This window comes from Cervus canadensis, chromosome 33, assembly GCF_019320065.1.
Source record: "Cervus canadensis isolate Bull #8, Minnesota chromosome 33, ASM1932006v1, whole genome shotgun sequence".
NCBI lineage: Eukaryota > Metazoa > Chordata > Mammalia > Artiodactyla > Cervidae > Cervus > Cervus canadensis.
The window spans coordinates 37,316,243-37,341,292 of NC_057418.1; the positions used below are offsets into that span (position 1 = coordinate 37,316,243).

At 49.7% G+C, this 25,050-nt stretch overlaps 1 long non-coding RNA gene across 3 annotated transcripts; it reads right to left on the reverse strand.

Moving 5' to 3' along the window:
* Window positions 1-654: 654 nt before the first annotated feature.
* LOC122434092 lies at window positions 655-9,397 on the reverse strand. Of its 3 annotated transcripts, none has more exons than XR_006267239.1 (4): window positions 7,370-9,397; window positions 4,799-4,850; window positions 3,797-3,848; window positions 655-1,472 (listed from the first exon to the last, which is right to left on the reverse strand). It is a non-coding gene; the product is annotated as an uncharacterized LOC122434092 (long non-coding RNA). The 3 variants fall into 3 exon arrangements; XR_006267240.1 differs by lacking the exon at window positions 3,797-3,848 and having other exon boundaries at window positions 661-1,472; window positions 7,370-8,398; window positions 8,801-9,397; XR_006267238.1 differs by lacking the exon at window positions 3,797-3,848 and having other exon boundaries at window positions 661-1,472.
* Window positions 9,398-25,050: the final 15,653 nt, after the last annotated feature.

Here is a 25,050-nt window from a genome sequence, read left to right on the forward strand (position 1 = left end):
GGGAATTGGATTAATTTGCTAGAGCAGCTTGTAGAACTCAGACCAACATTCCGGTTACTAGATGACTGATGACTGATCTGTTATAAAAGGGTGAGACCCGGGAGCAGCTGAGAGATGCGAAGGACAAAGTGGGGGAAAGCGTGTGGAGCGTCCATGCGCTCTCGGGGACCCACCCTGCAAGTCCCCCATGTTCACCAACCTGGAAGCTCTCCAACTCTGTCCTTTTGGGTTTCTATGGAGGCTTTAACAGGCAGGGACAGTTAATCAAGATTAGCAGTTGGTGATCCAACTCAACCTCTACCCCTCTGCCTTCCCCAGAGGTTGGGTGAGGACTGGGAGGTGGGATTGCAAGTTTCAGCCCTCTCTGCTGGCAACAAGCCCCACCCCAGGGGCTTTCCAAAAGTTGTTTTATTAACATAACAAAACACACCTTTATAATTCTTATTAGAGGAAATTCCAAGGGTTTAAAAATTCTGTGCCAGAAACAGAAATGAAGACCAAATATATATATGTTTCTTACTGTATGTGTGAGTCACTCAGTCGTGTCCAACTCTTTGGGACCCCATGGACTGCAGCCCATCAGGCTCCTCTGTCCACGGAATTCTCCAGGCAAGAATACTGGAGGCTGGTCCCATTCCTTCTCCAGGGGACCTTCCTGACCCAGGGATTGAAGCTGGGTCTCCTGAATGCAGGCAGTTCTGTACCATCTGAGCCACCAGGGGAAGCCATATTATTGTCGGCTAAAATCAATGCACAATGTGAGAGGTGAGATTTAAGTTTTATTTGGGGCAAAATGAGGCGTATATAGCCTGGAAGACAGCATCTCAGCTAACTCGGAGGAGCTCTTCCAAAGTGGCGGCGGGGAGGGGTTCAGCGTTACATGCGATTTTCCTGGAGGGGGTGCGTGCCATCAAGCAGCTGGCTTTATAAATCACAGTTTCACAAATCCCAGTAGCTCTTCAGTTGCCCCCATGGGGTAGGACTAACAAAGCCTGGTCTTTCCTTTCCAACCCACCTCCCACTTGGTTGCAAAATCTTCCCTTCTTTTGCAGGGGACACGGCACCCTGATATTGAGATGTTTCTAAGACTGGATGGTCAGATGAACCTCTGCAAAGCATTTTATATTATCCACCCTGGAGAAAATAACACTTGAAACAGGTTGTTTGAGACATTGTTACTGACATGGTCGAAACTTCAACTAAATTAAAGATAATTTGTCAGAATTAATTATATATCCATGACACTTGTATTTTTTCCTAGAAACATATTCTCTAACTTGATGCAACCTTTACAAATTTCATTTGCAAAATACTTTACATTTTGACAAATATTGTGTCTCAGTCTAATCCTTCCGTTGCCAAATTCGGGATGACCACCGCTCTCTCATTTTATCCACTTGTCTCCCTGGGTCCAGCTGACCGGCCTTCTCTTTCTTCATAAGTCTTGTTTGCGATGCTTACTGCAACATTAACTATAATTAAACAACATAAGTACAGAAAAATTATTGTGCCAATCATTACATTTTAACATGACATTCCACTTTGCAGAGAAATGCCTTAGCATTTTGTTTGCTATTTTCAAAAGTTAAATACTGCATTTGAAAAAAGTTGATAATTTTGACAAGTATTATACAAAAAGCTCTGAGGTTCCTACCTAAGGGTTATATCCTCATTTGACAACTAAACCAAATCTGTGGAATTTACATGAAAAGAGGGAGACTAATTATGTAATCTGTCACCAATAAACTGCCAGTAGGCAACAAGCACCCACATTTTGTGGAGAAAATGATATTACAGAGTCCCAGCTCTTACAGCCCCCGGAACTGCATCCAGTTTTGCTCACAATTCTGCGGGCCTCACCTTTAGCAGGGGTGAGCACACATTTTTAAGTTAAAGGATCCAGAGATAAGAAAGGGAGCTACAAACACCAATGAAAAACAGATAGAGTCAGCTGGGACCAAGATGGCAAGGAATCTGACCTCCAACAGACCCCGAGTCTCATCATGTGCTGGTTTTACTACGTTAGACAATTACATGACACACCCACCTTGGTCAGGACCAGGCATTAAAGACCAAAAACGGATAAAAAAACGGTGGCATCCCACTCCCTTAAAAAGCCCGCCCCTTCCCAGGGTGAGTGTCAAACACATCGGTTTCCCGTGAGTGGGCTCACTCATCCCGGTGTCCTCACGCTTTAGAACCAAGCCCCCTCACCGGGAGGGGGGCGGATTGATCTGGCTAAGTGCCCACGTCTCCGTGCTGTGGCCGGTGGGCAGAGCTTGAGCCACGCTCTCTTCGGCTTCAGTTTCCAAGCAGAAAAAGGACCCTTCCCCACCGAGGCGGACAGCGTCAACTGGGGCTGCGGCAGAGGCCAGTAAGACTTGATTTGGTAACACAGGTTCCTCGTTTCTTTTAAAAGCCTGAATTTTAATACACCATAATTTGAAGAGTATAACTTTGATCCTAATTGCTTTCTCCAGCATTAGGTACCAGAATTAAGGACCTCTTTGTATTTGTATATTTTAGAAATACATCTCAGCTGTTTGGCCCTTCCTGTGTTTATTTTAGAAAGTTTCCCGATGACTGACTCTCGCGGCTTTGCCAGTATCCCTCTGTTTAGTCTAATGGAGATGAAAAATCAAATTAACCAGGTGCAAGTGTTATGGCAATTAATTGTTTAACAAGTAGAGGTGAAACCTGCAATCAGTGAGAGAGGCCTGGTTTGGAATGATAACAAAATCAAAGCTCCATCTCATCACTGAAATAAATTTTGTCTGAGCTTAAAGGAATGAAAAGTTAAAAATTTTTTTCTAGCAAAATGGTAGATTAGATATTCCAATTAACTCTCCCGTTATAATTAATCAAAAATTCTAGATAAATATATGCTTGTGTATTAACATGGGTATAAGTGTGTGTGCGTGTGTGTCTGTGTGAATGTGCTGCGACCTGCTTAGTCACTCAGTCGTGTCTGACTCGTTGTGACCGCATGGACTGTAGCCTTCCAGGCTCCTCTGTCCATGGGATTCTTCAGGCAAGAATACGGCAGTGGGTTGCCATTTCCGTCTACAGGGGACCTTCCCAACCCAGGGATCGAACCCAGGTCTCCCACACTGCAGGTGTATTTTTACGATCTGAGCCACCAGGGAAGCCCCCCCACCCACCCACCCCCCCCCCCCACACACAGAGTTGGAAATACTGGGAAACTCAGAAGCTGGACTTAGTTAAATGAGTCCCTGAAGCCAGCTTTCCCTGGCCCATCGACTGGCCCCAGTGAAACACATGCCTTGGTTGACAGCCTTTCTATAGTCTGGTGCAGAAAGGGCCCCGCACAGAACCTCACTGCCTCCTTGAGACGAGGAGAGGGCTGGACATTCAGGGAGACTGAGGCAGCCGGAACTTGCAGGGCAGTGAAGGAGGGTGCTGCAGAGCCCAAACTCTGAGGGTCTTCACGGGACACGTATTTTTATGTATATATAATATATCTTTTTGATTCTGCACCTAAGTAACGGAGTCTCTTCCAAACAGCCTGAGGCTGACGGAGGGCAGGACTTTTCCCCCTGTGCTGACTGGCCGGGGGCACGGACTGCTCCCCAGACGGCCGTGCCAGCTTTGGCACCGGATCTGTTTGTCAGAAGGAAACTCCCCACAAGGGGCCTTGCTGGAGCTGCCAGAGATGGACCCCACCGGCAGCTCGGGGGACGCAGGCCTCGGTCCTCAAGCTGAACCGTGGGTGAAACAAGCATCTGCCATTGGAACGAAGGGTGACGACAGGTGTACCAGGCACATGGAGACTCACAGGAATGTTAGATTCAACAGCACATGCTGGTATTAGCACTGGATAAAACAGACTTTAAATAAAAGAAGATGCATTATTAGAGGAATGGTCACTATGTAATGAGTAATGTTTAAGCTACAAGTTAAGTTACAAATAATAATATTTACATTGAAAATTGTACGCATTGAGTAAAATAACCTCAAACCACATGAAACAAAAATTGAAAGAATTCCTGACATAAACTGGAGAAATACCAATGTAGTGGAAGATTTTACTAAAACTCCCAGAGAACAGAAAACCAGGTAAGAATATAGATGATACGAAAAACATTCAGAAACAGTAACCTAAAGAACACCCAGAGTCATGAATAAACCATAACCACAGAACATTAAAAAACGGATGACGTATCAGTCATGAAACAAATCTTTAATAAGGTGAAGGAACCGATTTTATATAAATAACATTATCTACCAGATATATAACTGAAATTATATCATATAAAATCTCATAGAGTTGGAAATTTAAAAGTACATTTTAAAATAAATCATGGGTTGAAAAAGAAATCACAAGGGAAAATTAATAAATATTTTGCATGGACAAACAAACAAAAGAAAATTACATACTAAAACTTGAGTGTTCAACTAAAACAGTACTTTAAGGAAAATGTATAGGCTCAAAGGCTTACAAAAAATATAAGAATGACTAAATATTAATGAGAAGTGCATGTAGAATAATCCTGAAGAAAGGAAAGGAAAGTCAAATAGAAAGACAAACAGAAACTAATAAACAAAGTGACCTTACAACAGAGAAGATAAACAAAGCTAAACTAATACATGTGATTTTACACAGCTAGTAAATAGATGGAGAAAAATATAGAAATGGTATAAATAAACCACAAGGTTATTAAAAAGAAACACAGCTATAATGCTGCCGAGATTAATGTTATGAAAAGCTTTATTACATTAAATTTGAAAACATATTAAATTGACAACTTTCCAGAAAAGCGTAACATAAGAGACTTACTGAAAGCGAAAACAATCTTCTGTAAAGATGATCTAACCCGCAGTTAAAAATCCTTCAACAAGAGAAGAACACCACTTTTAAATAAATATACTGGTAAATTCAAGGAAATATTCAAAAAAGAAATAACTTAATCTTACACTAACTAGAATGTAGAAAGTAAGCTCCCTGTTGTAATTGACAAGGCTAACAAACACTGCACAAAGATGTCATGAAAATTGAAAATTAAACTCCACCTTGGTCAGAAACTCAGATGCTAAAATCCTTTGCATCTAATAACAAACAAAGCAAATGTATTCTGTAAAAAATAAAATACATAAGGACCACATACAGCTTATCCCAGGAATGCGAGGTTGCCAAAAATCAGTTAACACTGCCCATGGAATTCTCCAGGCCAGAACACTGGAGTGGTTGCCGTTTCCTGCTCCAGGGGATCTTCCCAGCCCAGGGCCCAGCCCAGGGCTCCTGCTGCTCTCCCACACTGCAGGCCGGATCTTTACCGCTGAGCCACAGGAGAAGCCCCAATTAACAACAGAAAAAGTTTAAAGGAGAAATTCCATATAATCAACTCAATTAATGCTAGACTCAATTGTGTTTGATGTGTGTTTAATAATAAAGCATCAATATCATTATAACCATAAACTCTGCCTTATTCAGGATGGACCTGTTTTCAAATGCTGCACTTGTGAAACAAAAGGACCCCTTTTCCACTCAAAAGTGTCCAGGTTGATGACAATACAGTTTATGGCAATCCAAATGGAAGACAGCTTTCTAAACCCGATACGTCACATCCCACAGGTCCTACGGCAGCTGTTACACACGAGAGCAAATATCTCAGGACTACTCGCCTAAGTTGAGCGTGGCTGGCCTCACGTTTCCATTCAGCCTTGCCCTGAGATTTTAACCTGTGAAATTTGGTTTGGGCTTGTTTTTAAAGTGTATGTGTAAGGATCGGAAAGCAAGATTTTAAGGTATTATACTTAAGAAGGATGCAATTGTCTACATATAAAACTCAAAGAATCTATAAACTTATCATTAATAAGCCATTGGTCTGGTTTTTGGTAGAAAATCAGTGCAGAATATTAAGTGCAATGTTATATACCACACATCGTGAATGAAGGTCACTAATGATAACATCTTTTTCTTACAGACACAAGTGCCTGGGGATAAATATAACGAAGTGTGCCAGTTAGCATAGTGTTGGAATAGGGAGAGAAACATTAATTCATGGAAAAGAATAAGAAAATCCAGAAACTGACTCATGGAATTATGAGAGCGTTATTTAAGACGGGGGCTTCCCAGGTGGCTCAGTGGATAAAGAATCTGTCTGCAATGCAGGAGACACATGAGCCACGGGTTTGACCCCTGGGTGGGAAAGAGCCCCTGGAGGACAACTCTTTCCAGCATTCCTGCCTGGAGAACCCTATGGAATAAGGAGTCTGGTGGGTGACAGTCCATGGGGTCAAAAAGAGTCGGACATGACTGAGCAGGACCTCCACACACATGTCTTGCTAGAAACTTCCATCTAAATACATGTGCTTAAAAGAGAAACCTGCCTTTTACAACTCAAAATAAATGACAGCAGGATGCCAGGAAGCGGCGGGCAGGAAGTCTCAGCTGCCCAGGGTGAAGGGCAGCGTGTCAGAGACGCGAGTGGCCAGAGAAGGCTTCCCTCCCAGCAATGCCGCCAGACTCCAAGAGACGCCACTGAAAGCCCCACACACCCGGCGACTCAGCGTGTGGTTAAAATAGAAAGAAACACGCCTGAGAGGTAGACGCAGAGGCCAAAGGAGTCATCTCACGGGGGAGGGAAGGCGGTGAGCAGAAGGGGCGCACGGTCCAAGCTGAGGCTCTCTCACTGGGGGACAGCGGACCAGGGGTCAGTGAAGCCGGAGGGGCCCGCCCCAGGGGACGGCGGTCTCCGGAGTGAGGGCCTCTGTGGAGACCCCGGGGGTTCCAGCCAGGACTGGGGGGCAGGTAGTGGGGGTCTGAGACCCCTGGAGCTGGTTGTCCTCCCTCTCAGCCCCTTCCACGAGGTGCAGCATGCATGCGCTGTGTCCAGAGAGGTGGACGCTGGGTTTGGGAGGCCCAGGGTCACTGTCCGCCTCCAGGGGTTTGGGGAAAATTGACCATCACCCCAAAGGCGGGACGGAAAAGACCCTGCATCTAGTGTGGCTCCAGCAAGCCGTACACCAGCCTCATGGCTCCAGCGGCCCCCGTGGCCACCGGTAAGGTCACGCTTCGGGTGGAAAACCCTTTGGCCACTGGACAAAGCCCAGGACAGAGACTCACTGGCAGAAGCCCAGGGGAGAGTCGGCTGCAGCAGCGGACCTGGGGGCTCCGGTCAGCGGCAGCACTGGAAAGATCCAGCCAGTTCACACCGTAACCCTGCCAGCCCCCCGGGCCAGGCCAAGGGTCTCCAACCCTGGACGGGGCCCTGTGCTGCTCCGAGGACACCCCACCAGCTCTGATGCCTCTAACCCCAAACCCAGACACCGCCCACCCTCCCTGCCGGGGTCGCCCCCACACAGATGGAGGAGGCATGAGTCGGGAAACCTGGGGATCTCCTCTCACCTCCACAAGGGCCTCTGCACCCCCGTCCTGGATCTCCGAGCCTGGTCTGCATGCTTTCCTGAGTCTTCAGCCTCACTGGACGTGGTGACTCAGGAGGAGAGAGCCCCCGGGGCCGTGGTTTCTCGTCCTCCGTGTGTCAATATTTGAATGTGTCTGTGAAGAAGCCCCAGATCCTCTAAAGGTGGATTCACTTGGCAAGTATCTTTTCTCCAAGACTCCTGCAAGGGCTTTATGGACACGGGAACGTTTGTGATAGAATTTAAGGAAGGTCACACATCATCTGCTTTCTCCGATTGCATTTCCTGTGTCCCGCTGACCCCCACATGGGCATCTTTGGTTGGTCTGTAGGCCTTGGTTGGTCCCCATTACCACCCCCCCAGCACTTGGCAGCCGAAATGTGCTTCTGGCCCACGGTTCCTCCAGGGTCTGGACGTCTTGGCAGTGTCTGCAAAGCCATGTGCCAGGTTGCAGAAGACAGATTCCCCTTCATGGGCCTTGGGTTGGAGCGGATGGATGTGTTGTGAGCTTCAGAGTTAGACAGAGGCTGTCAGTCCTCTGGGGGACAAGGCTGGGGAAACAGGCCCTCTGCCCACTTCCCTGGGCTCACGGCTCCGGAAGAAAGCCTCAGTGTCCTGCTGGAACGTGCACATCCTGGGGGGGCAAGTGGAACGGGGATTCCCACCAGGGTTCAGCCTCAGCGCTACCCTCTCTCCAGGGGGCGGTGGCCAGGCCTGTGCGCTGACGTGCAGGCACTCTGGTTTTAAAGCCCCAGAATTAAGGGGGAAACAGTGAAAACCAGAGAGATCAACACTTTTGGCTACACAGTCATCATTATCCTCTTTTCCTTCCTCAGATAACCTTGGTTTTATTCAAGTACCTACCCCTCCCCATCCCCGATCTCAGAGGATGCTGACCCCACTGGCTGTTCCCTACCTGGGGCTGATGAAGACGATGCTACAGATGGAAGCCTGAACCCTGGAACCCACAGCTTGGCATCTTCAGAGCCTTGACTGCATTTAGAGTCGAGGCCTTGAAGAAGTAAGTAAGGTAAAATGAGGTCATTAGGATGGGCCGTAATGCACTGGGGTGTCCTTATAAGGTGGAGATCTGGACACAGATACACACAGAGAGACAATCCAGTGAGGACACGAGCAGCAGACGGCCGTCTGCATGCCCAGGAGAGAGGCCTCGGGGACCCCGCCTGCCTCGCCTGGACTCAGCCTTCAGTCCTCGAGACTGTGGGACGGCCGCATCCGCTGGTTCAGCTGCTGGAACCGTTATAGGGCCACGCGGACCACGGGGAGGGCAGGGCACGGGCCATCCCTCCTCCCCTCGCCCACGGCCCGGCACGCTGCCCTCCAGCATCAGAGCTGGCCGGGACGCACGGCCGTGTCCTCTGAGACGGAGAGCTTCACCGGGAGTTGTTGTTACCTGCAGCTGAGCATCTCTAGTGAGTCCTCCTGCCGAGACCAGCGCTCCCACCATCACCGCCCCGACCGGTGCCGTTAGCGCCAGAACGTCTCCGCCGCGACGACCACTGTGCTGGCGTCTCAGCTGCCGCTCCGCCCCTGCCGCCACCTCTGTGACTCTCCCCGCTCTCCCTGCTGTCAACGCCACCACCCCTGCTGGCCTGGCCTCGCGGGTCAGCTCAGCCGCTCAGTCGTGTCCGACTCTCTGCAACCCCGGGACCGTAGCATGCCAGGCCTCCCTGTCCATCCCCACCTCCCGGAGCTTGCTCAGGCTCCCGGCCATCGAGTCAGTGATGCCATCCGACCACCCTGCGTTCCTTACAAAGCAGGCACCATTTCAAGAACTTGAACTCCAGTAACTCCTCCTCTGCTGGCAGGCGCCGGCGCTGGGTTCTCTGCTCCGGCTTCCTGGGTCTGGAGGGGTGAGTGATTGTCCTGGGCTGACTCAGAAGAGCCGGCAGCCGGCCAGGCAGCTGGTTCACGAGAACCAGGAAACCCGGGGTTTGGCCATGACCCCTGCTAGTGAGGGGTCAGTGAGGGGGCCCAGGGCCCGAGTTTAAAGGCAGGGCAGGCGCGAGGGCCGGGACTAGAGCGGGGTGCCATTCTTGATGGGGGCCTTGCCAGGACAGAGGGGCACGAGGACAAGGACGCGGGGTCCCTGCCAGGGGCAGCGGGCGGGGGCCTGCCAGATGGAGCCCGAGGCCTGTGAGCGCCTGACGGGCGGCTGGCGTCCAGAGAAGAAACGCTTGCAGCCACCTGGCCTGTGGGCGTCCTCGTTCCATGGGTGCTTCGTGGGCATTTTCCCGACCTTAAAAGCGAGCAAGGTTCTCCGGGCTGAGGACAGGCCTGGAGCCTCTTCCTGCGGGAATGAACCGTGATTTCTGCCGCTCGCCGCCCGCGGAAAGGCACGGTGACTTCTAGCTGCTGCCGCAAACGCTACGCGAGCCGCTGGCCTCGGCGGCTGGCTCACGGCCACAGTCCCCGCGAGGGCAGCACTCGGCACCCACCCGGCCCGCGCCACGGGTCAGCCGGCACAGAGCCGGGGCCGGACCTCGGTGCTCCCGTGAAGTGTCGGGCTGCCGCCATCCTTTGCTCACATAATGTTTTCAGTGTTTGGGGCCCTGAGCAGAAAGCCGCAGGGACGCCTCCGCGGCCGCCGTGCCCCGGGAGGCCTTGAGGACGGCGAGGCGGGGGCCCCGTGGGATGCTGACCGCAGCTCCCGGTACAGAGCTCGGGCGGCCCCGCCTTGGCCTCCCGGGCCGCGGGGACCAGGCTGACTGCAGGTCTCCAGGCTGCGGCCGCTCTTTCAAAGGGTCTTGGCAGAGACTTCATAAATCGGCCGATGGTTCTATCCAGGTTCCCGGGCCCTGGTCAGACGCTTGGGAAGCCAGTGTCTTCCTAGCCATCCAGAGGCTGTTTCTTAATATTAGTGTTCAGCACTTGCAAATCAGCTTTTTAGAAGGCCTTTTAAGTGTGGTTGTTTATTATGGGGAAGAATAAACACCGCATTTACAAAGAGATTCTTCAGAACTGTAAAATATGACATATTTAATGGGGACGGTACAGTGTGATACAACCTCCGAGGCTTCATAAAACTTTAAATAAAATTAACACGCATAACTTTTCGTATACCCATGTCAAAGTGCCTTCAACTTGCCAGAAGCAAGCATATATAATCTCAGCCCTTTTTAAAAGTGCACTAAAGTTTGCATTCTTATCTCAGTTTATCAAGTGCTTTTTATGAGGCTGGAATGAAGTCAGGGATGATATGCTTTAATGACACAAACGTTCCTGTTTGATGTTCTCCATCCAGGGAGGTGGGGAGGCAGGCCCTCCTCCAGATGGCTCCTCGGGAGAGTGACTCAGCTGGTCCTCCTTTATCTTGGGCGCTCTTTGCTTGGCCTACTTTTCCCATCCTTTTGCTTTCAATCTGCTTGTGACCTTGAATCTCACGTGTTCAACATCCAGTCTTATCCCACTTCCTTCCCTCCAAGTGCCAAGAAAAACAGACAGAGCCCGCGGCGGCTTCTCGGTCTCCGGGGGCGGGAGGGTGGCCAGGCTGCCCTCACCCACGTCTGTGCTGCCGTCTGCCCAGACCCCTTCCCGCTGCCGGGCCCGCTTGCGCAAACGCTAATCCTGTTTCTCGTGTCACAGTCGTTCTGTTTCTGTGTGAGGATCAGCACTGGGCAAGGCTCGTGTAACAGAGAGAACAAATGAAATGTGTCACCTGGGATTCAGGTAATGGGCTCTTGCCATTCACCTGCACCTGGAACCTTTGTTTGAACAGCTTTTTGAAGTTTACATAATATAAAATTCACCTCTTTTAAGTGTACAAATTAAAGATTTTTATAAATGTACAAACTCATTTATGTTGTACACCCGTAACCACAATCCAGACCCCCCCCGCCAAAAGATCTCTTGGACTTAATTACAGCCAGCCCTCATTTCCACATAAAGCCCAGGCAATTATTAATCTACTTTTTTATCACTATAAATTTGCCTTTTCTGGACATTTCATATAAATAGAACACAACACACTGTCTTTTGCATTTAGCTTCCTCAACTTAGCAGTGTTTTTTTAAGCGTCTGCCTTGTTGCAACACGTGGTTTATGCTTTCAGTACTGAATTCTATCCCACTGTGTGGACATACCACAAACTTTCTCCATTCGCAAGTTGATGATCATTTCGCTTGTTTCCATGTTTTATTCATTATGAATAAAACCACTCTGAGCATTTGTGTGCAAGTCTTCATGCAGACACAGGCTTTTACTTCTTTGGGGGTGAGTAGGTTGGAGTAGAACTTCTGGGTCAGATGGTAGCTTTGTATTTCATTTTTAAAGAAACTTTCCAACTGTTTTACAAAATGGATAAACCATTTTACATGCCAATTGACAACGTGTGAGGGCTCCCATTCTGAACATTTGCGGACTGAGTGCCTTTCTTATTTTAGCCACTCTACTGAGTGTAAGGCAATATCTCAGTGTAGTTCTAATTAGCATTTCCTTAATAACTAATGAGAGAAGATGCCCCTCCTCCAAGGTAAGGAGCGGCGGCTGCACTTCACTGGAGCCGCCGTGAAGAGAGACCCCACGTCCGAGGTGAGAGAAACCCAAGTAAGACGGTAGGTGTTGCGAGAGGGCATCAGAGGGCAGACACGCTAAAACCGTAATCACAGACAACTAGCCAATCTGATCACAGGACCACAACCTTGTCTGACTCAATGAAACTAAGCCATGCCGTGTGGGGCCACCCAAGACGGTCGGGTCATGGTGGAGAGGTCTGACAGAACGTGGTCCACTGGAGAAGGGAATGGCAAACCACTTCAGTATTCTTGCCTTGAGAACCCCATGAACAGTATGAAAAGGCAAAAAGGTACGACACTGAAAGAGGAACTCCCCAGGTCGGTAGGTGCCCAATATGCTACTGGAGATCAGTGGAGAAATAACTCCAGAGAGAATGAAGGGATGGAGCCAAAGCAAAAACAATACCCAGTTGTGGATGGGACTGGTGATAGAAGCAAGGTCCGATGCTGTAAAGAGCAGTATTGCATAGGAACCTGGAATGTTAGGTCCATGAATCAAGGCAAATTGGAAGTGGTCAAACAGGAGATGGCAAGAGTGAATGTCGACATTCTAGGAAAGAGCGAACTAAAATGGACTGGAATGGGTGAATTTAACTCAGATGACCGTTATGTCTACTACTGTGGGCAGGAATCCCTTAGAAGAAATGGAGTAACCATCATAGTCAACAAAAGAGTCCCAAATGCAGTACTTGGATGCAATCTCAAAAACGACAGAATGATTTCTGTTCGTTTCCAAGGCAAACCATTCAATATCACGGTAATCCAAGCCTATGCCCCAACTAGTAACACTGAAGAAGCTGAAGTTGACGGTTCTATTAAGACCTAAAAGACCTTTTAGAACTAACACCCAAAAAAGATGTCCTTTTCATTATAGGGGACAGGAATGCAAAAGTAGGAAGTCAAGAAACACCTGGAGTAACAGGCAAATTTGGCCTTGGAGTACGGAATGAAGCAAGGCAAAGGCTAATAGAGTTTTGCCAAGAGAATGCACTGGTCATAGCAAACACCCCCTTCCAACAACACAAGAGAAGACTCTACACATGGACATCACCAGATTGTCAACACCAAAATCAGATTGATTATATTCTCTGCAGCCAAAGATGGAGAAGCTCTATACAGTCAGCAAAAACAAGACCAGGAGCTGACTATGGGTCAGAACATGAACTCCTTATTGCCAAATTCAGACTTAAACTGAAGAAAGGAGGGAAAACCACTAGACAATTCAGGTATTACCTAAATCAAATCCCTTATGACTATACAGTGGAAGTGAGAAATAGATTTAAGGGACTAGATCTGATAGACAGAGCCTGATGAACTATGGATGGAGGTTTGTGACATTGTACAGGAGACAGGGATCAAGACCATCCCCATGGAAAAGAAATGCAAAAAGGCAAAATGGTTGTCTGAGGAGGCCTTACAAATAGCTGTGAAAAGAAGAGAAGCAAAAAGCAAAGGAGAAAAAGAAAGATATTCCCATTTGGATGCAGAGTTCCAAAGAATAGCAAGGAGAGATAAGAAAGCCTTCCTCAGTGATCAATGCAAAGAAATAGAGGAAAACAACAGAATGGGAAAGACTAGAGATCTCTTCAAGAAAATTAGAGATATCAAGGGAACATTTCAGGCAAAGATGGGTTCGATAAAGGACAGAAATGGTATGGGCCTAACAGAAGCAGAAGATATTAAGAAGAGGTGGCAAGAATACACAGAAGAACTGTACAAAAAAGATATTCACGAGCCAGATAATCACAATGGTGTGATCACTCATCTAGAGCAAGACATCCTGGAATGTGAAGTCAAGTGGGCCTTAGAAAGCATCACTACGAACAAAGCTCATGGAGGTGATGGAATTCCAGTTGAGCTATTTCAAATCCTGAAAGATGATGCTGTGAAAGTGCTGCACTCAATATGTCAGCAAATTTGGAAAACTCAGCAGTGGCCACAGACTGGAAAAGATCAGTTTTCATTCCAATCCCTAAGAAAGGCAATCCCAAAGAGTGCTCAAACTACCACACAATTGCACTCATCTCACACACTAGTAAAGTAATGCTAAAAATTCTCCAAGCCAGGCTTCAGCAATACATGAACCAAGAACTTCAGATGTTCAAGCTGGTTTTAGAAAAGGCAGAGGAACCAGAGATCAAATAGCCAACATCTGCTGGATCATTGAAAAAGCAAGAGAGTTCCAGAAAAACATCTATTTCTGCTTTATTGACTACGCCAAAGCCTTTGACTGTGTGGATCGCAATAAGCTGTGGAAAATTCTGAAAGAGAAGGGAATACCAGACCACCTGACCTGCTTCTTGAGAAATCTGTATGCAGGTCAGGAAGCAAGAGTTAGAACTGGACATGGAACAACAGACTGGTTCCAAATGGGAAAAGGAGTACATCAAGGCTGTATATTGTCACCCTGCTTATTTAATTTATATGCAGAGTCCATCATGAGAAATGCTGGGCTGGAAGAAGTACAAACTGGAATGAAGATTGCCAGGAGAAATATCAATAACCTCAGATGTGTAGATGACACCACCCTTATGGCAGAGAGTGAAGAGGAACTGAAAAGCCTCTTGATGAAAGTGAAAGAGGAGAGTGAAAAAGTTGGCTTAAAGCTCAAGATTCAGAAAATAAAGACCATGGCATCTGGTCCCATCACTTCATGGCAAATAGATGGGGAAACAGCGGAAACAGTGGCTGACTTTATTTTTTTGGGCTCCAAAATCACTGCAGATGGTGACTGCAGCCATGAAATTAAAAGATGCTTACTCCTTAGAAGGAAAGTTATGACCAATGTAGATAGCATATTAAAAAGCAGAGACATTACTTTGCCAACAAAGGTCTGTCTGATCAAGGCTATGGTTTTTCCAGTGGTCAAGTATGGATGTGAGAGTTGGACTGTGAAGAAAGCTGAGCGCCAAAAAATTGATGCTTTTGAACTGTGGTGTTGGAGAAGACTCTTGAGAGTCCCTTGGACTGCAAGGAGATCCAACCAGTCCATCCTAAAGGAGACCAGTCCTGAGTGTTCATTGGAAGGACTGATGCTGAAGCTGAAACTCCAGTACTTTGGCCACCTCATGCGAAGAGTTGACTCATTGGAAAAGACCCTGATGCTGGGAGGGATTTGTGGTAGGAGGAGAAGGGGACGACAGAGGATGAGATGGCTGGATGGCATCACCGACTCGATGGGCATGAGTCTGAGTAAACTCAGGGAATTGGTGATGGACAGGGAGGCCTGGCGTGCTGCGATTCATGGGGTCGCAAAGAGTCGGACACTAATGAGTGACTGAACTGAACTGAACTAATAACTTATGATGTTGAACATCTTTTCGTGTCTATTATTTTGTGATCTCTTTTGATAAAGAGTCTATTTATACTTTTGCCCATTTTTAATGGTAGTCTGTATTTTTATTATTGATTTGCAAGCGTTTCTTTTATATATTCTCAAAACAACCATTTGTAAGAAATAAGATTTGCAAGTTTTTTGCCCAGTCTTTGTGTTGATTTTTATTTTTTTCATGATGTCTTTGAAGCACAAAAGTTGGATTTTGAAGTCCAATTTATCAATTTTTTTCTTTTGCAGATTGTGTATTTGATGTTATATCTAAGAAGTATTTGTTTAACCGATTAAAGAAACTTCTGCTTTCTTTTAAAGATTTTTATAACTTTGGCTCCTACATTTAGCTCACTGATTCATTGTATTAGGGGCTAATATATGGTCTATGAGCTGAAGAGAGACATTTGAGAAAAGCTCAACTCCTCAGGAAATTGCAGAATCCAAATACTTGGTGCTCTGTGAGTACACATGATGGGCTCAGAACCGTTTCTCGATACGTAACACCACGTCCTCTCCTGGGGTCCTGCTGTCTCTGTGTTCGGGGTGCTCCTTGTCTGTTGCTCTGAGTATGCAGGTTTACTCTCCCATCTGGCCGCTGTTTACCATGAAGATGACATATGTGTGTGTATATTTCCTGCAAAGGTGAAACAGTCCATTCTTAATGGTTAATTGAGACCCCTAGGAATCTGAGACTCAAGGTACTCTGATTTATAGGTCTGGGTGTTTCAACGGATGTGACACAGTACACACACACACACACACACACACACATAGGGACATCCTTGGACCACTTACTGTGGAGGAAGGTGAGTCAAATGGGCAGAGTCTTTCTAGGAGGCAAATGATGGAAAAGAAAGCAGTTACCAGATAAACTGACCTCTGAACTGATCTACCACCAGGATCAGAATCCTTGAGGTCAAGTCATCGTGAGGGACCAGCCTATTAAGTTGCCAACTTCTGCAGTAAGGAACTGTAACCGATGGCTGCATTATATAGCCATAGTGAAGGCAGTAGTGTGGCCTATGTTCTAGGGAAAATCGCAGTCCTGGTTTGAGGATGAGAAGGTCCCCCTGACACCACTGGCCCTCCCAGCCTAGCGAGTCTGGGAAGTGGATGATGCTGAATTGAGCAAACATTTCAACAGCAACCCGCCCCCAAGCAGAAACATGTGTCTGCTTTATGACCCTAAAGTTATGGGGGGCGGCTTCTCATCAAAGACTGTGGCGGTTGTCACCGGGACCCCCAGGGCACCGGCCTCCTGGGGGTCACACCTGGGGTGGGGTCCCCACCATGAATGGGCCTCGGCCTGAGCTCCCAGGTAGAATTCAGGTAGGTCCCTGCTGGAGGGACCACGTGGAAGGAAAGGCCCCAAGAGTGACTTGGAGGGAGACCGAGGAAGCACAGGCAGAGGCCAGAGATCAGCTCTGGGCTGGGGGCCGGGGGCTGCCCGCACCCTCCTGCTCCCATGGCTGGGGCAGGTGGGGCCCAGGCACTGCTCGGGGCTTGGCTGTCAGCTGCTGAGAAGCGACAGGAAGCTGGTGGCTTAAGCCACAAGGTGTCGGAGCAGCTTGTTTGCCTCAGCAAATCATGAAACTTGCCTGATGCCTGCCAGCAGGAATTGTGGCCAGGTCAGTGCTTTTGTTGATCCTTAAAGATGATGAAGACTTTGTCCTTGAGATGCTCCATCCTCAAAATGTACTGCAGCTTTCTTTTCCTTTCTTTTTTCTGGAAAGGTTAAAGATTCTCTATATAAACAGAACTAGTCAAGCATGCTATAAAATTAGTAAATGAAATGGGAGGACATTCAGCTTAGATACTAGAGTGTTTTGACTCTAAACACACTGTTCACGTAGCCTCTCTATTCCTGGGGGTTAGAGTCCAGGGTGCTTGGGTGTTCCTGACCCTCAGTTAACTATGCAAACATGTGCATGGGTTTCTGTCCGAGCAGCGCAGGAATGCAAATATCAGCCATGGTACCACCAGTAAAACCTACGCGATAAAGCCCCCTGTGTTCAAAGGGGCTTTGTGGCAGACGGCAGCTGGGTCAACACAGGGGCGAGAGGAGGGTGGGGTCCAGGAGCCGGCCAGAGACCTCCAAATCAGTGTGTGTGCACGTCGGAAAAGAGGTTCATGAGTCTACACCAAGCGGGAGCGGCTGAGAGCATCCCAGGAGAGCCTGCATGTATCACCCGCGGGATCCTCTTCGTCGTGAAGAAAAGCTGTAAATTGTTCAACAGTTCCTCCCTCCCTTCTCTTTGTTAAAGCCTGTTTGTATTTATTTATTTAAGAGATGCTTTAGTGGTCCTCTTAAAGTTTCACAAGCTTCTCAAGCCCCCTTCTTAGTGTAAGCTATTTTTTTTTTTTAACCTGTAAACCCAGTATTTCATTCCATTTGGTTAGGTCTTAACATTAGAATTGTGAATTATAAGATGGGGTCCTGAGTTAATGTGAGTCTCTGTGAGCTTGAAACGGGACTCAAAGGTCAGTCTGAGTGAAGGCGTCCCGAGCGCTCCTTGTCTCCCGTGAGACCCAGGGGTAGACTTGAGTTTTCCCATGCGTGCTAAGTCGCTCAGCCATGTCCGACTCTTTACGATCCCATGGACCGTAGCCCGCCAGGCTCCTCTGTCCATGGGATTGTCCAGGCGAGAATACTGGAGTGGGTTGCCATGCCCTCCTCCAGGGGACCTTCCCCACCCGACCCAGGGATCAAACCCTCGTCTCTTAGGTCTCCTGCATTGGCAGGTGGGTTCTTTATCAGGAGCGCCACCTGGGAGCCCTGAGCTTCCTGCGCTCCTCTTGGACATTGAATACAGCTCTCTCTGGGGTACAGGTCTGGCGGCAAAGCTAGTGCTGACCTGTGAGAAGCAGGTGGGCCAAGGATGCTGGGCTCTGTGTCCGTAAAGCAAGCGGAGGATGCAGCTTCTGCTGAAAACCAGAACAGAGCACAGGTGGGACGGAAACGGGGACGGGAGGAGAGTCAGACGCCGTCGTGGACGGAGACCCTGTGCTCCCACATCTGGCTCTCCATCAGACCTTCCAAATCCAACTGCAGACCAGAATTGCCCCAGAATCGCTGCAGGCCCTGGTTTGCTGGAGCAAAACTGTTCACAGCGGGTTCCCAGAATCTGGCTTTTTGGGGAGCTGACAGCTCACACATGCCTGACCCAGGAGGAGTCCTCAGACTGCACTTGGGAGTCACAGACAGGAGCAGAAAGGGGCAGTTAGACGTCACGGCTCACAGAGAGCCGTCCTCCAGGGCGATCCATAACGTGACGCTGATGGAAACAGCACTCTTGAGAGAGCCCCTCTCTGGCTCCGGGGCTTCTGTGGCTGTTTCGCTACTTTGCACGGATGTTTCCTTTCATCCCGCGGTCCCGGCCATTGGGAAAGTGCTGGCTGTGACCGTGGCGTCTGTCCTGCCTCTAAGGGGCCCCGCTGTCTGTCTCCCTTCCCATCTCAGGACTTGGCCCCGGGGTTCTCCCTGCCTAGGAGCCGGAGGCAGGTCAGCTCCCAAAGCCGCAGCATGCAGAGGGCAGAGAACAGGGCGTGTAATTTCCACCACTTGGAAACTGAACTCGGAACGGGTCTTGGTCTGTGGGGGTGGCTACAACAACAACACCACCACAAAAGTGCAGACAGAACGGCTCACAGACAGCGGTCGTTCACTCCTCGTGGTCTGGAGGCTGGATGCCCGCCTGGTGGGCCTCTGCCTGGCTCTTTCTCACTGGGTCCTCCCAAGGCAGATGGAGTGAGAGGTCTCTTGGAGGCCCCTTTATAAGGGCACTTATCTCCTTCATGAGGGCTCCACCCCTATGACCTCATCAACCCTAACACCACCACCCCGGGGATCACAGTTTCAACATATGGATTTGGGAGGAAAATATTCAGTCCACTGCAGAATCATCAAGAAGGAAGGATGGAGCTGGTGTGCAAAGGGCATGTTCTAGGAGGAGCTTTGAGAATTAGGGTGGAGGCAGTGGGGAGGGGTGGTGCTGGAACCTGCCCATTAATCACCCTCGTGCAGAAGCAGCTGCAGATGGGGAGCCTCCAGGACTGCGCGTCCTTCTTTCTTACACATGCTGTGTGCTAGGGCTGGTGCTGGTGGCGGGGGTGGGTGGTGTGTAAGGAAGTCTCTCTCAGCTTTCCCAGGTATGCTCTTTGCAGCTGAGATGAATCTAGAACTGCAGTCTGAGTGGCAACATTTGCCCCAGCCTAGGGCAAAGCCAGCTCTCAAATGATGCATGAATAGGGCCTTGAAAACACGTAGAAGTTTCTAGCACCTGGTCACCATGGTGATCCCTGGTCCCCATGGAGACCGCTGATCATCTCCCGCAGATGTCAGCTCCAGCTCCACATCTTTCTGAGTTCCCTCTGAATTAGGTGAGAAGAGTCAGGAGCTCACCCCAGCAGAAAAGTCATACTCATGGCTGGGGGACCCAGATGTGAATTTCAGAGAACCGCGGCCCCGAGGAACAGCCGAGGGGCTTATCGATCAGATGGGTCACTTACCAGTGATTTTCAACCGTGTGCCAAGCTTTCCAGAGTTGGGCTGAAATCCAACCCTAACCAGAACCACTGTCTCCTGGGTGGTGTCCCAGGACCTTGTCCACCAGGGTCCGTGTCAGCAGGGGTGGCCCTCGATTCCTCGGGCTTCCTAGGGGAGGGGGCCCTGCTGGTGGCCTTGTCCCATGAGACTAAAGAAGCCCGTGGACTCGTTGCTTCACACGGCTGCCTGCTAACACAAATGAAAGTGGTTAGACTTACAAAACACAAACAGACTCGCAGAGTGATTTCCAAAGCGGGAGGTGGTGGGGAATAAATCAGGAGGCTGGGAGTAACACGTGCACACTACGGTATGTGCAACAGATAAATAGCACAGGGGGCCGCACTCAATGTCCTGTAATAACTCATGATGGAAAGGCCCTGAAGCAGAACATATGTGTATACACACACACACACACACACACACACACGCGTGTACTGCCGAATCACCTTGCTGTGTACCTGAAGCTAACACAACGCTGTATATCAACGACATTTCAATAAAACTTTCAAAATGAAAGTGGTGAGCCCACTCTATTTTCTTTGTACTGCAAATCTGTGTCACGAATCAAATGTACTCAAGCATCAAGAGTCTTGTCACTTCTTCAGGATCATCGTGATTCAAAGTCCTTCCTACGGTCCGATCTTGAAAACCAGGGTCACGCTAACCAACGGCAGCGCGCCTGCTGAGGAGCCAGACTCCCTCTGCAAACCGTCGTCTTCTCTTCCTTTCTCTTTCTCAGACCCCTGTGATCTGTCGGCCCACCTGTCTACCTGTCGTCTGTCTGCCCGCGCCGGAATCCTGCGTTGCTTCTGAGCAGGAACCTCAGCTTTGCTTGCAGCGTGAGTCCCTCGTATCCGTGCCCGCGTCTTCCTGTGAGAAGGTGCGCTCTGCCCCGTCCCGCTGACGGGTCCCGCCCCGAGCTCGTCTTGTCAGCAGAAGTGGCCCCAGGGCTGGTTTTGGTGCTTGTCCACTGACTGCCTCCCAGGGAACACACCTGGTCTCAGCTTGGCGCTTGCTCTTCCCACCATTAGACTCCAGTCTGGACACCACGGGGCATGGGGAGTTTGGTGCTTATCATGGGCGTGGGTTCTTCTGGCTGACTTTGGTTTTTGTGGTAAGGAAAGCCGAAGTGGTTACCTTTCGCTGCTTGATTTGTCTTGGAAGCAAACGTTTCTAATATCCTTCGTAAAAACACCAGGTCCAGTTGAATTTGGAAGCGTCCCAGAATTTGTAGGCGTCCCTTGCAGATCACTGTTTGCAGCTGTGTTTCTGATTCTGTGCCTGCCAGAATTTTCTTGTTACAGTGTCACCAAGACAAAACGATGTGGAAACGGGGATGCTGAGGCTAGATAGAGCAGGCCTTGCTAGCAATTTCCCAGGATCTCAAGTTTCAAATGTCCATCAAAACAGGACCATCATTTCTCAACAGTTATAAGTAAATATGAGAAAGTCAAACTAAAAAAAAAAATACTCTTGTATGTTCAGGCATGTCTAGTTGCCCAGTTGCATCTGACTCTTTGTGACCCAGTGGACTGTAGCCTACCAGGTTCCTCTGTCCATGGGATTCTCCAGGCAAGAATACTAGAGTAGGTTGTCATTTCTTCCTCCAGAGGATCTTCCTGACCCAGAGATGGAACCTGCATCTCCTGTGTGACAGGCAGATTCTTTAACCCCTCAGCGATATGGCAAATGAAAAAGTGTATCAGTCTTTTTTAAGTGTTTCATGCATGACTCTGTTTGGAAAGTAGACTCTTTGAAAGCAAGTACCCTGAACGGGAAGGTGCAAATTGGCAATACAAAGATTGACTTTGGTGACCTGTAGTCTTGTCTGGTTGAAATCACACCTTCGAAGTCAGGTGGTCTACATAAAACACACGTTTCATGTGCCTGTTAACGTCAGAAGTTTTCACACTCGGGTCCCACAATGGCACGGCCTGCTGGCTGGGAGCTGGGCGGGGGTGGGGGCCGCCCCTGGAGCCAGCACGTGGGTTTCCTGTCGCTGGGCCCCGACCGCCTTCCACGCCCTCGGCCGAGACGGCCCTTCGCCCTTCGCTCGGCTGTGTCCCCTGTGCCCCAGCCGGCGGCCCTCTGCAGCTTCAGGCCCTGGGGCTGCTGCGAGGTCTGTGCCTGTGTATTTACATTACATAATCTCAGCCTGACGGGAAGCACAGTTTATTTAAGACTCTCGGAGAGCTCTTTGAGATCCCTGGCCATGCAGAGGGACCAGCAGAATCAAGGTCAGACGCCAGAGCTCTGATGTGACGCTTCGTCATGGAGGCCACGGGCCCCGGAGGGCAGAGCTGCAGTCAGAGGAGTGGGAGCCGTTTATCCGAACACGAAAGGGGTGCTCATCCCGCGCCCGCGGCCCCAGGGCCAGGCGTGGCAGGCACCTGGCAGCCGGCTGGCTGCTCCCGGGCAGGGCTCTGCCCTGCAGGGTGTTTGAAAGACGCTGTCCAGACTAATCCAGCAAGAATGCTGCCCAGATGTTCGGATGCCTTTTAGCAAAGCAGACATTTGCTGAGATTGTAAAAGCCTGAGACCGGCGTCTTTTCCTGTCCTTCCTTCCTCCGCTGAACAGATCATTCCCGAACAGACTGGCGTGGATTGAGCACACCTGGGACGCCCCGCCCGCAGCTCCGGGCTGAGAACCTTTGTTGGGTGCAGATCAGGCATTTCCTTGCCTTCCGGCCTCTTGTCTTTCTCCCCCAGCACCTCTTCAGTGTACTTGAATGGGCATAAGTCCACGTGTGTCAAGTTCAAAAGAGATTTGAAATCCAGGGATTGCTCTGTTCAGTGTGAAATGAAATGAAAATCTTGGTATTAATTAGACTTTCATTTAAAATCTCAGGAACTCCTTACATGAAATTTTTTTTCACTGCCATAAAAAGTTGTTTGAGCATTTTCTGCAAGAGTCAATAGTGCCCCCTACTGATTGCTTTTAACAAAGGAAGGTTCTGGTTTTACCCCCAAACTGCACACACGGCTCTCTTCTTTCCAGGAAAGCGGTTTTAGCTGCACTCTTTCCACAATAGGCAGAGCGTGGGACCTGCTGGGGTGGAGCCGAGGGTGCATCCTTCCTCTTGACTTGCTGGGCTCCAGGTGGTCCCTGGCACAGGCTCCACTCAATAGGATGGAGCCGCTTTGCACTCGATGTTGACTAGTGACACCCGAGTGTTCTCATGGACCGTCCAGCTGCTCACCCCTGCAGCACGGCCGCCGGGGGGCCGGGGCTGGACCACTGCAGAGAGGACGCCCCAGGACAGCAGGTGTGAAGGGCAGTGTGGGGCGGCTGCAGAGCTCGCATCCAGGCGGCGGAAGCCTCTGCTCGGACAGAAGTCTCGGCCACTGCAGCGCTCAGACGTCCGTGTGGACAAGACTGCTGCAGCAGAGGGCCCCCGTCAGCAGGTGGGTGGACAGGTCCTGCCCGCCCCAAGGGGCGGAGAGCCCCTGGACGTGGTGGGAGGTGGCCAGGGTGATGTGCAGCAGCAGTGGGTCCCCGGGGCTGGTGAGGCTGAGCTCCCGGGGCACAGGTGTGGGGCGGGGTCTGTCTGTGAGCCCCACGGGCAGCCTGTGCTATCTCTGGGTTCTACGAGGACTTGGGGGTCCAGGAGCTTGATTTTGGGTGAATCCCCCACTCAGCTCACACCCTCCTCGGGGCAGGTTCCGGGCAGCGTCTGGTATACCACTCAGGGCCTGGCAGAGCTTGAAAACCAGCGGCTTCCTGGGAAGGGTGCCGGAAGCTTTGTTTGTTAATCAAGAAAGTTTCAAGGATTTCTAGTTTCCTCCCGATTCTGAAATCCCAAGTTCAGATTTGTCACGAGACAAAGACTGAACCTTGGGAAACCAACCAAGAGATGTTCGAGATGAGGCAGCGAGAAAGCGATTGTTGTTTCTTATGCTTTATTTAAACTGACAAAGCAAACTCCTCGTGAGAACTGATTTCTCCTGACTTTGGCAGACAAACCAGCTCAGGTGCCTCCCCGTGTCCAGGGAGCAACTCCCAGCCAGGCTGCCCTGGGAGAAACTCCAGGAATAAACACTTGCGGTCTGCCCGAGACTGCAGGGTGGGGACGGCCACCTCTGGATGGGACCCTCTGGCCCTAGTGTGTTCCCAGGATTTCCGATGTGCCCACATCTGGTGCCATCGCCTGCAGCTGTGCGTCTTCAGTCCGACCCAGAAACAGCTGCTGTTTATATCAGGAAACTCACCTTTTTATTCGAATGTCTCAACTGCTGGTTTTTAATTTTCAAAATACAATTCTAGGTTTGGTATTGTTCAGAGGAATCCATGCAACTGGTTTCCTTTCCTGCTCATCTGGCAATACATTTTTCAGGGTGAAATGACCCACATCTCTATGGCTGCTACCCATTAACCCCACTCTGGATTGAATAACTGCTGCTTTAGCAAGGCGTCCTTCACGAGGGGTCCTATGTCTTGGTTGACACAGCGGTTCAGTGAACGATAGTTTTATCTTAAGGGCAGAATCAGAGATTCTGGAAGGAACAGTGCCCAGGAAGAGGGGCTCTTTCAGGGACAGGGAGGGCCTGCTCACGGCTGGGACAGGGGCCTGGGAGGTCGGCTGTGGGTGGGGTGATGCCCACACGGCAGCATCTCAGGGAGCCCGCAGTTCCACCTGGGCATGGGCGACCTTGGTGCAGAACCTTGGGCAACTGTTCAACCTGGCTCGGGACTTCTGAACGGACAGGGATTCTTCATTTGTAACAAACGCCCCCAGGGACTTTGACAGGTGGGAAACCTTCAGAAGCGTCCAGCTGTCATTTTGAGGTTTCCGTGCACCTCAGATGCAGGCTGCCCCTTTCAAAGGACGTTCAGTTCAGTCCAGTTGCTCCACTGTGTCCGACTCTCTGCGACCCCATCACCCCTCTTCCCGCTCAGCCCCTTCCCCTCTGGTGCTCAGGTTTGAACTCATTTTACGGAGTCTGTTTCCAGCCTCTCAGCTAACTCAGCAGCAGTCTTTAGACGAGAAGTTCCCAGGAAGACCTGCTTGCTCTGGTGCCCAGCTGCCCCGCCACGGTCCCTCAGTATCGCTCAGCCCGGGACGGGGCGGGCTGCTGGATGGAGGCTGGCAGCGGGCGTTTGGAGAAGTGCGCGGACTCAGAGACGCTCTTCCTCACTCGGTTATGCGGGGCAGTTCAGAGTGAATGCGTGTTGGAACCTTCAGGGGAAGCGCCCTCAAAGCTTTCACATCTATTTCAATGTTGTCCCGGTTGCTCCTGTTTGAACTTACCTTCGT